Source organism: Trachurus japonicus, chromosome 11 (genome assembly GCF_045865225.1).
Source record: "Trachurus japonicus isolate A0001 chromosome 11, Traja_1.0".
Taxonomy (NCBI): Eukaryota; Metazoa; Chordata; class Actinopteri; order Carangiformes; family Carangidae; genus Trachurus; species Trachurus japonicus.
Window position 1 is genome coordinate 8,873,033 of NC_140917.1, and position 10,511 is coordinate 8,883,543.

A 10,511-nucleotide genomic window follows, 5' to 3' on the forward strand; every position below is an offset into this window, starting at 1 on the left:
CTGGACTCTGAGGACACAGAGACAGAAAGATAAAACAGAGTCATGGTTTTGTGGGCTTCATTTCAGAGGGACAGATGTTGATAGAGGAGTTGGATTCTCTGGACTTTACCTGTGAAGCAGCAGCAGAGGAGAGTCCAGATGAGGACGGAGACCAAAGTCATGTTTTTGATGAGGAGGATTTCTGTGTCTTGTGTTGTCATGAAGGACAGCTGTCAGTCATCCAGTCTTCAACTCTCAGGACTATAAACTCTCCCAGAGCACTGGAGCATGGTGCTGCTGATGCAAAGTGGCTCTCTATGGAAATGCTCTGACTGATTCCAACAGGGACTGGGATCAATCTGATCATGCTGATGATCAATAGATCAATTAAATTGATTAGGGTATTGATTGGAAAGCTGACACTGAATGTGTTTTTGTGAATTGTCATAAATATCTACAAATAAATGTATTGTAAAACCTAATTTTTTCTGTTTGTATCTAATGCTAGTAAGACCACCTTTCCTTGGAAATATATTGAAAAATATAAATATTTAATAATAATTATAATTCAGAGAAATATTATCAATTGTTAGGTTTCAACATTTTGAAAAACAGGGAGTGATTTATTAGAGTTTGTTGCTGTCAGAGTCAGAGCCGTGTCTCTCTACACTGAGAGGTTTTTGTACGACGGCTCAGTCACTTTGTATCACTGTGGTACACGTTCGGTGGAGGAACCAGACTGGATGTTGGAAGTAAGTTTCTCATCAAATCTTCAATATTGTCTCATCAGTTCAGCTTCTAATTTCTGTCAGTGAACATTTGGAGCAGATATAAATTTCCACTGAGCTGATCCAGATCACTGTAAAATCTGTTTGATTCTTCATTTCTCCTGTTTAACACATGAAGCTGAACTCAGAGCAGCTTCACTCGACTTTTCTTTTCACATGTTCCACAGTGAAATGTGAACAATTTGAAGAGCAGGAAACATTCATGGACAACAATCCTAATGTAAAACATGTTTTGTTACATTTAGTCTTTACATTTGAAACAGTTTAGAAGTTGAGTTGAAATGATTGTGAACAGTGAGACTGAAGTTTTCTGAGGCTGTTGGTTTCTTCTGGATTCATAGATGTCTGATGTTGTGGTCGTCACTTATTTGTGGCTCATAATGTCCTTTAACATTAGATCTGATTAACTGAGGTGACCTTGATAGTAAATGTGTTGGATTATGAATGGACTATGACTTTGTAGAAATAATATTTTAAATGTATTATATTTTAAAAACCATGTTTATTTTTGTAATATAAAGTGCAGTAAAATGCAGCAGTTGAAATGTAAAATCAGCTTCTTCAGTTTCCAGTGTACTTTGATATATTTCACTCATATGAGGACTCTTTCTGTGCTGATGTGCATGAGAGGTTTTTAAAGGGAAGTGAAACAATGTGTGAGTGAGTGAGTGACTGGTGGAGCAGAAAAACATCTGACAGAAACTCCTTCAAGGACAAAAGCAGCTCTCACACAGTAAAGGTGTCCAAGTGGCTGCTGTTGGATTGACACGTTGTGCTCTGTGTCTCCTATAGGTGATACCCGCCCCACCCTGACGGTGCTGCCCCCCTCCAGTGAGGAGCTGCAGCAGCAGGGGAAGGCCACGCTCATGTGCCTGGCCAACAAGGGCTTCCCCTCAGACTGGAGTCTGGTCTGGAAGGTGGACGGCAGCAGCAGCAGCAGCAGCTGGGAGGAGAGCAGGAGCCCCGGGGTGCTGGGGAAGGACGGCCTCTACAGCTGGAGCAGCACCCTGAGGCTCCCTGCAGACCAGTGGAGGAAGCTGGGCTCTGTGACCTGTGAGGCCACCCAGGGCTCCCAGTCTCCGCTCTCAGAGACTCTGAGGAGAGACCAGTGTCCCCAGTCCTGAGCTGACTCACTGGGACTCTGATACTGGTTTTACTCTGCTCCTGCTCTCTCTGTCTCTTGATTTCACATGTTTCATTAACAATATTTACCAGCTTCTCTCAGTGTTTCAATGTTGTTTCTGTTTTTACACATAATAAAAATCTGATCATCACATCACTTGTTTTCATGTGTTTTCATTTAATGTTTCCTTGACGACTTCTTCTTCCCGTGTGATGAGTTCACAGAGAAAGTCTAAGATTATGTTTACTATATGTCCATGTATACTGTAAGTTTGTCCTGTAATGTACAGAAATTCAGTAAGAACTTATCATTATTGATTGATTCATGGTTGATTGATTGATCATTATCAATACGATGCCTTTATGTGTCTCTTCAGTTGTTACAAGAGAGTTTTCTCAATCATCAATATTTACATATTTCTGCTGATGAGCTGAACCATAAAGACACATAGGAAAGAAATAAAAAACTGAATTAATTTCTCCTTATTCCGTGCAATACAAAACTGATCAGAGTCCAATAATAGGCAATTTTAACTGTGAAGATATGAATTATACAACATATGATATTAAATTAAACTAAACTAAATTATATGCTAATGACATTTCACAATTAATTAATTGAAAAATTGGTCCAAGTCCAAAATGGATTATTATTGACTATATGTTTTAGTTCAGCTTGTGTTGTTTTAGTTTCAGTGCAGCATTTGAGTCAAATCAGTTCCTCTGCAGCCGAGGGAGGTTTTTGTACCACACTTTTTCACTGTGTGAACTAGGGCTGTCAGAGTTAACGCGTTAATCGCGATGAGATTAATTAAAAAAATTAACGCGATTAAATTTTTTAATCGCGGTTAATCGCGGCCCATTTTGTCCTCTGTCTGCTGGACTGGAGGACTGGAGTGTGGGACCTCCAGTCCAGTAGGTGGCGGTAAGCCACCTTCAAGTTGGTTGCTACACAAATATACACAGTCTAACATATATCCACAGCTCCATCCATTGATTTTTTGATGGCTTTGTTGTCAACAAATGCACATGGCCAGGCAGAGACGTAGCAAAGTAAAGGGCAATTTCCACTGGATGCAATTCGTTTCAATTCTGTGTGAGTTTCATGCATCATGTGTTATGATTAGGTAGGCCCACTAGGTCTGGTCTAAAAGTTGTTTGTCTAGAGATTATAACACTTTGGAGTGTTGAAAGTCCAAAGCGCCATATATAATATTTTTAATAGAGATTAATCGCGAGTTAACTATGGAAAAAATGCGATTAATCGCGATTAAAAAAATTAATCGTTTGACAGCCCTAGTGTGAACACATGCTGACCATTTATCCTGTGATAACTCTGACAGTAGTAAACTGCTGCATCTTCAGCCTGGACTCCACTGATGTGTTGCAGGTCCCGAGTGGAGGGACAGGCAGGCAGATTACTGTATAACTGTGTATCAGAAAGAAACGAAGAGCAGAAGTTGCTTTCACCATGGCAGCTCTCGTATGAATTTATTCAGTAACAAAGTTCAATAAACACAATATCTTTATCTCTCTCTTAGTGATTACAATTACTCGAAATGTCACAAGAGTGTTTCAAAGGCACATATAACACACAGTATTAAACCATGTTTGACGAGGAATATGAATCCCTTCCTATTACTGACATTACTCTCAGTCATTTCACATTATTCACAACATCTCAATTAATGAGCCTCACATGTAACTTATTGAGAGCCATTACGTAAAAGTTTAACTCAACACCATACACTCTGAAACACAGCAAATTCAACATACTTGACATTATTTTAACACAAAAAAAAGAGAAGAATAACATGTTCACTTAAATGCAGCGGGAGTCCAAATTTAGCACAACACTGCGCAGCGGCCATTAGTCTACCGTTGCTAGCGCCACCGATGTAAACAAACTCAAACTGTGTCCACCCTTTACACACGCTAAGGCTATGACCCTTATTTTACGACATACTAATCATGTTTACCATATTAATAATCATGTTTGCTGTTTGTTATGATTTGCTTAACATTCGACCAACCTGTGTATCAGAAAGAAACGAAGAGCAGAAGTTGCTTTCACCATGGCAGCTCTCGTATGAATGAGGAACTTCCGCCCCACAGAAAAAGAGACGCTTCCCGGCGGCCAGTCAACATTCTACTAGTGCCACCTATTGGCCGTTTTGTGTCACAGCATGAGATTATCTAGTGCTGTTACAACTGCTCTGAAACAGGATATTATTACAAATAAAATACAATTTAAAACAAATGTGAACACATTCAGTGTGGGTCACACACTCCCCAACAAAGAAGATGACTCCCGGCATTAAAATAAAAATCTGAATTTCACTCTTTTCCCTAAATCACAACAAATATTATATACAGTTCTGAGGTTTCCCCTTTTGTGTAAGTATTTATGTAAATATGAGTGTGTGCATGTGTGCGTGTTAGTATGCAAAGGAAGGGACAGTGTATGGCATCATGACAGGGTAAGGCAGTGGTTGATATAGTGCATGATAGGGTGTGTAGTGTGCCATGGGGACAGAGGGCATTCCCCATGGTGGCAGTGTTTGTGTCCCACAAAGTCCAACAGTGTTCACAGACCCTTGAGGCTGGTAGGATGGCTGGCCAAGAGATCCATATGTCAATGTCTTTGGGGGTCTCCTGTCTCGTACTGGCCGCCTGGGTGATTCACACAGGGGGGTGGTAGGTCTGTCATTCTCTGTGTCACATCTGACTGGACCATTTTCATGTGGATGTTCAGTGTCTTGTTCATGGTCATTTCCTACTGTTTGTTCATATTCATTGTCACTTATCTGTTCAAATTCCTGTTCACTGGATTGTTCTTGCTCCATTAGTGCATGTTCCTCTGGTGTGATCCTCGGCTGCAGTTTTGCTCCTCCTGCCGGTGTGATCAACCGCGCTGACTCATGTGAGAATGGAGAAGTCACAGTGTTTCTCTGGGGCACATAAGGAAGCGTGGTATGTGGACTTTGTGACGGACCTGGCCTGGACACCCTCAACCAATATTGTGCTCTGGGAACGTCATCATCAGAGTCAGACGAATCACTGCTTTGAGCTGGTTCTCTCTGTCCATGCTTTCCTCTTTGACTCTCTTTCTTTTGTCTTTCTTTGGTTGGTGTTTTGTTCTTGGACTGTTCAGGCATACTCACAGGTAAGTCATTTACAAGGTGGAGAAGATTTCTGTGGAGTGTACGTGTTTTATTGCCACCAGTCTCAGGACACACTTTGTAAATGGGGTTCTCATTAACTTGTTCTTTAACCACATACACTGTTTGTTCCCAATAGGACCTCAGCTTCCCCGGCCCTCCTCTCTCACTCATATTACGAACCAGGACTCGGTCGCCAGGCTGCAGGACCACTCCCCTCACATGACGGTCATACTGTCTCTTCCCTCGTTCACTGGACTGCTGGCTGTTCTGAGCTGCTACTCGGTAAGCCTCTTTCATCCTCACAGCCCATTTGTCCGCATATCCTTGTGCTGTTTCTGGCTCTTCTTCACTAGACAGACCAAAGAGCAAATCTACTGGGAGGCGAGGATGGCGCCCAAACATCAGGGAGGGGGTGAGAAACCTGTGGCCTCATGTCTGGTGCAATTGTATGCATGCACAACCTGTGGTAAGTGTTCCTTCCAGTTACTCTTTTCTTCCTCTTGCAATGTTCTCAACATCTGGAGTAATGTTCTATTAAATCTCTCGGCAGGGTTTCCCTGTGGATGGTACGGGGTTGTTCTGGAGTGACTCACACCAGCCAGCTTCTGCAGAGTCGTGAACAGGGTATTTTCGAATTCCCGGCCTTGGTCGTGGTGCAGCCTGCCTGGGAACCCAAACCGAGGAATAAAGTCATTAAATATTTTCTCTGCAGCTGTTCTGCCTGATTTGTTTCGTGTCGCATACACTTGGGCAAACCTACTGAAGTGGTCTATACATACTAAGATGTAGTCATATCCCCCTTTGCTCTGTTCTAAATGCATGTAGTCTATAGACACCATCTCCAGAGGTGCACTGGTCGTGATGCTTCCCATCGGTGCTCTGTCATGGGCCACAGGTTTCTTTTGTTTTATGCAGGGCATTGTTTTGTGATATAGGCCTCAATGTCCTTTTTCATGAAGGGCCAATAGAAACGATCTCTTGCTAACCCAATAACTCTCTCCGCCCCCAAGTGACCCATGTCATTGTGCAGCTGTGTAAGTACAAGGGACCGATACTCAGCAGGTAAGACCAGCTGCTTCCGCTCTCCAGACCTTCTGTACAGCAAGCCAGACTCAATGTACAGCTTTCCCCATTCATGCATCAACCTTTTCACAGGGACACTTCCTTTCCTTCTGTCTTCATTTGTGAGCACTGTTTTTGACTGTTTAAGCTTTATGATCTCATTGATAGCCAAATCTTGTCTCTGAGCTCTAATCAGTTCACTCTGGCTGATGGCAGGTAATGTCATTGTACTTTGTGAGTCTGAATTTTGGGTCAGGTTAAGAGAAGCAACATAGGCAACATCATGCTTTTTAGCAGCCTTACTTCCTTCCCACGCAGCACGGATGGCATCTCCATTGAGCTCCTCAATACACTCCTCAACATAACTGTCAATGTCAAGTGGGAGACGAGAGAGTGTGTCAGCATCCACATTGACTTTTCCTGGTCTGTATTTGATACTGAACCTGAAGTCGGCAAGCTCTCCAACCCATCTGTGGCCTGCTGCGTTCAGTTTTGCCGTGCTCAGCACGTAAGTTAGCGGATTATTGTCTGTATACACTGTGAAGTGTGGGGCATAAAACAAATAATCCCTAAACTTTTCACATACTGACCACTTTAATGCCAGAAACTCCAATTTCCCAGAGTGGAGGTTGTAGTTCTTTTCAGCAGGGGTCAACGTCCTGGATCCATATGCAATGACTTTCAGCTTTCCACTCTGTCGCTGGTATAAGACTGCACCGAGTCCATGCTGACTAGCATCTGTGTGAAGGACAAAGGGCAATTCAAAATCAGGATAGGACAGTACAGGTGGGTGTGACAGGATATCAATAAGATGCTCAAGGACGGTCTGGTGGCCTTCGTTCCACAGGATGGGAGTCTTTGAGGGCAGCTGTGCTCCTTTACTCTTTTGTCCCTTTCTCTGCACCCCATCTGGGTGTCCTTTCACCTGCAACAACTCATACAATGGCTTGGCAATACGAGAGAAATCTTGAATATACATTCTATAGTAACTCAAGAACCCAAGTAACTGTCGCACTTCCCCCACTGTGGTAGGTCTTTTCTCCCTCAGTGACATTACAGCCTGTATGTCCTTTGGGTCCACTCTCACCCCATCAGCTGAGACCAGCCTCCCCACATACCTGACCTCTGACTTGAACAGCTCGCATTTTGTGGGTCGCAGTTTGACACCATGGCGTTGCAGGGCTCTCAGTACACGACGTACTGCACCAACATGATCACTGAAGGACTTGGAATAACAGAGGATGTCGTCAAGGTAAGGAATACAACATTCATCTCGCAAGCTCATGAGCATCTCCTCCATACTGCGCTGAAATGCAGCAGGAGCATTGCAGAGACCAAATGGTATTCTTACCCACTCATGTAAACCCCAAGGCGATATGAAAGCTGTCATGTGGCGGGATCCCTCAGCCATGTAGCCTTGGTGGTAGGCTTTGCCCTGGTCGAGAATGCTGAACCAACTATGGCCTCCCAGAGTGTCTAAGAGGTCCTGGATGCGAGGCAGTGGGTGGCGGTCTGGTACTGTCTTCTGATTCAATAGTCTGTAGTCAATGCACAATCTGAGGGTACCATCTCGCTTCCTGACACAGACTACTGGGGCTGCAAAGGGCGACTTTGACTTCACAATCCAGCCTTTGACAAGCAGGTCTTGGATGTACTGCTTGACCTCTTGGTAGAGTGGTTTGGGAATAGAGGTATAGGATTTTTGGACTGGAATGTCATCTTTGAGATTGATGGTCATTTGAAGACTGGGGATGTCACCAATATCACCATCATCTTGAGCAAAAGCCCCCGATTCCTCCAACAGCATTTGTTTTACCTCCTCCTGTTGTTCACTTGTAAGATGGCTGACGTCCACAGGTGGTTGCCACAGTGATGCAGTGGGTGTTGTCTGATCATGGCTTGATCCTGGTGAAGAGTTGACAGTATTTACATGGATAAGCTTTTCATCATTTTTGGGACAGTCTGTCTCTATGACCTTGACAATAGGTTCAATGCTGCCTAGGAGAGTTCGGCCTGGCAAGGTCACATCATGGTTGGAGTGATTCGACACTGGCACTTTAATAAAGGGTCTGTCTGTTTCGTGAATTTCCATTAATCCTGCCCCAATACTCAATCTCTCCAACTGTGCACTGTAAGGTGTGGGCTCAAACAGCACAAGTGTCTCTGGGGGGTTAATGTTTGCTGGGACCCTGCACTTAATGTGAGCTACATGACCTGCTGAAATGGTGACTTCTTTAAAGCCTACTTTCACTGCAGCATGTTCTTCTTTTGGAACTTTCTGGGTCTGTATTAAATTTACTATTGTCTCCACACTGGCATCATCAATCTCCATAGCACCAGCAAGGAGGGCAGACAGAATGGACATGAGTTTAGGCCGGCTCTCATTGTTCTTAATTAGTACCTGGATGACATTAAACCCAATTAATGGTCTATCCAATTCTAGGCGACTCACCAAAAAGGGTACACGGATGGATAAGTCTGGGTCATCATTGCCTTGCAGGTTTACCACTACCTCCACCCATCCATCATATGGTATGTCATCTCCAGTGACGGCAGACACATTGAGAGGATCATCCAGCAGTTCACTGAGAGGTCGAACATCTTGGCCAGGTAAGTACTTGTTCTTCCAGGCACGGTCAAGAAGGCTTACATTGGCTCCTGTGTCCAGTAGGACAGTGACAGCGTAGCCAGCTATACTGCATTTCAATAGAGATTTGTGACCAATGAGTGGGGCTATTAACTTACATGGCTGGGTTGTTTTGTCAATCTTAGCTATGTTGGCTTCACTAGGTTTATCTGGTTTTGCTATTGAGTCTTTGTGGGGTCGGGACGTGTGCTCAAGACCGGTCAGGGGTTGTCCCTCTGCCTTGACCGCATCCCGTTTCCCGACTGCTTTGCTCTCTTCAAACAGCCAACAGCGCGGTGGCCTTCCTCTCCACAGACAAAGCAGTGGCTGCAATTTGGATTGGCCTGTGTGACACAGGTCGGGCAGCATGAGGTTTTTGTGACCTTTTTGGTGGTCTGGATTGGTCTGAGTTGCAATAATGAGTTGGGGGGCAGCGCTGTTCTGGTGTTTGAGCTTGTGTCACTATTTGTTTCAGGGCCTCCATTGCTTGTGTCAGCACTTCAACCTGTGTACTCAGTCTCTGTATTGTATCGTCTCTACTACTCACGGTTGTGCCGACTTGAGCTTCAACCTGTAATTTTTGGTCAGGAACAGCATGGGCACTGTGGGCTTGAGTTACTTTGCGTGCAGAGCTGCGGCCCAACCTGCGCTTTCTCTCACTCTCCTCTGTTGTGGTCTTGATAACTTGTCGTAGCAGAGCCTCATCAGACACAGCAGGGTCAGCAAGAAGTGGCTTAAGCTCTCGTCTGACGTCCTCATATTTCTCCCCAATTCCCTGACATATTGTGTTCAGGAAAATGCACTGTATTGTAGCTGCATCATATTGGACAACAGATGCTGTGTGCTTAGTTGTGAACATTATTCTTTGCTTGAGTCCAATCATTCTATATAAGAATTGCTGTGGTGTCTCATTTTCATGTTGCTTGGCACACATGAGGTCTTGGAAGAGCTCGGTGCTACTCTTTTCACCTAAGTGTGACTGAAGGAAGCTTTTGAGTTCTGTGACAGTGAGGTCATCTTTATTTGTCAACATATCTCTGAAGTTGCCAGGTTTAATTGCACGGAGCACCCCTCTAATGATCTCACCTTCTGTATGTTTTTCTTGGAGTCCTTCATCAATTTGTTTGCATATGCTGTTGTAAGTCATGTCAGAGGTAGTGTCACTTATTTGGCCCCCATGTAGCCTGAACTCTTTCCTCTGGAGATAGGCAAGATCTTTCAGGAGACCAATCTCTCTGGAGGGTGGTGTGGGTTATCTGTCGCGTGGCTGTTCAGTGGGCCAGCTCCTACATGTGTGGATGTCAAGCTTGAAGATGTGGCAGTAGTGACTGTGCATTCTTGTAATTTCCTGCCCAGTTCTTCATACATCCGCTGTAGCTGTTCTACCTCTGGTGTAGTTGTATGGGTGTATGGGTTAGGGTGCTGTGGTTGTGTAATGAAATGTGGTGGTGTAGCGTGGATAATTGAGGTAGATGTCTGTGCAGCCTCATCTGAAACAACAGGCTCTTCAACCAAATCACAGTGATGCATAACCTTCAAAATAACATCATTCAATGACAGCAAAGGACCCATTCCTTCATCCTCAGACTCAGCTAAATCTTCAGATTGCATATATGTAAGGATATGGTCGATGCAGTTTTCTTCATCAGCTGAGCTCAACTTGTCTGCTCCCGGCTGGTCTTGTCCTAGTGCCATTGCCACCTCGTAAGCTCCAGCACCAGACAGTTTGTATAAGTTCTTTTTGATGCTCCAGATCAGTTCCTTGCGTGT

The 10,511-nt window shown here is 44.1% G+C and overlaps 1 pseudogene across 1 annotated transcript; it reads left to right on the forward strand.

Moving 5' to 3' along the window:
- Positions 1-671: 671 nt before the first annotated feature.
- On the forward strand, positions 672-2,038 carry LOC146978170 (Ig kappa-b4 chain C region pseudogene; annotated as a pseudogene). Its single transcript, XR_015037046.1, has 2 exons — positions 672-731; positions 1,560-2,038. The product of XR_015037046.1 is annotated as an Ig kappa-b4 chain C region pseudogene (transcript).
- The last annotated feature ends 8,473 nt before the right edge of the window (positions 2,039-10,511 follow it).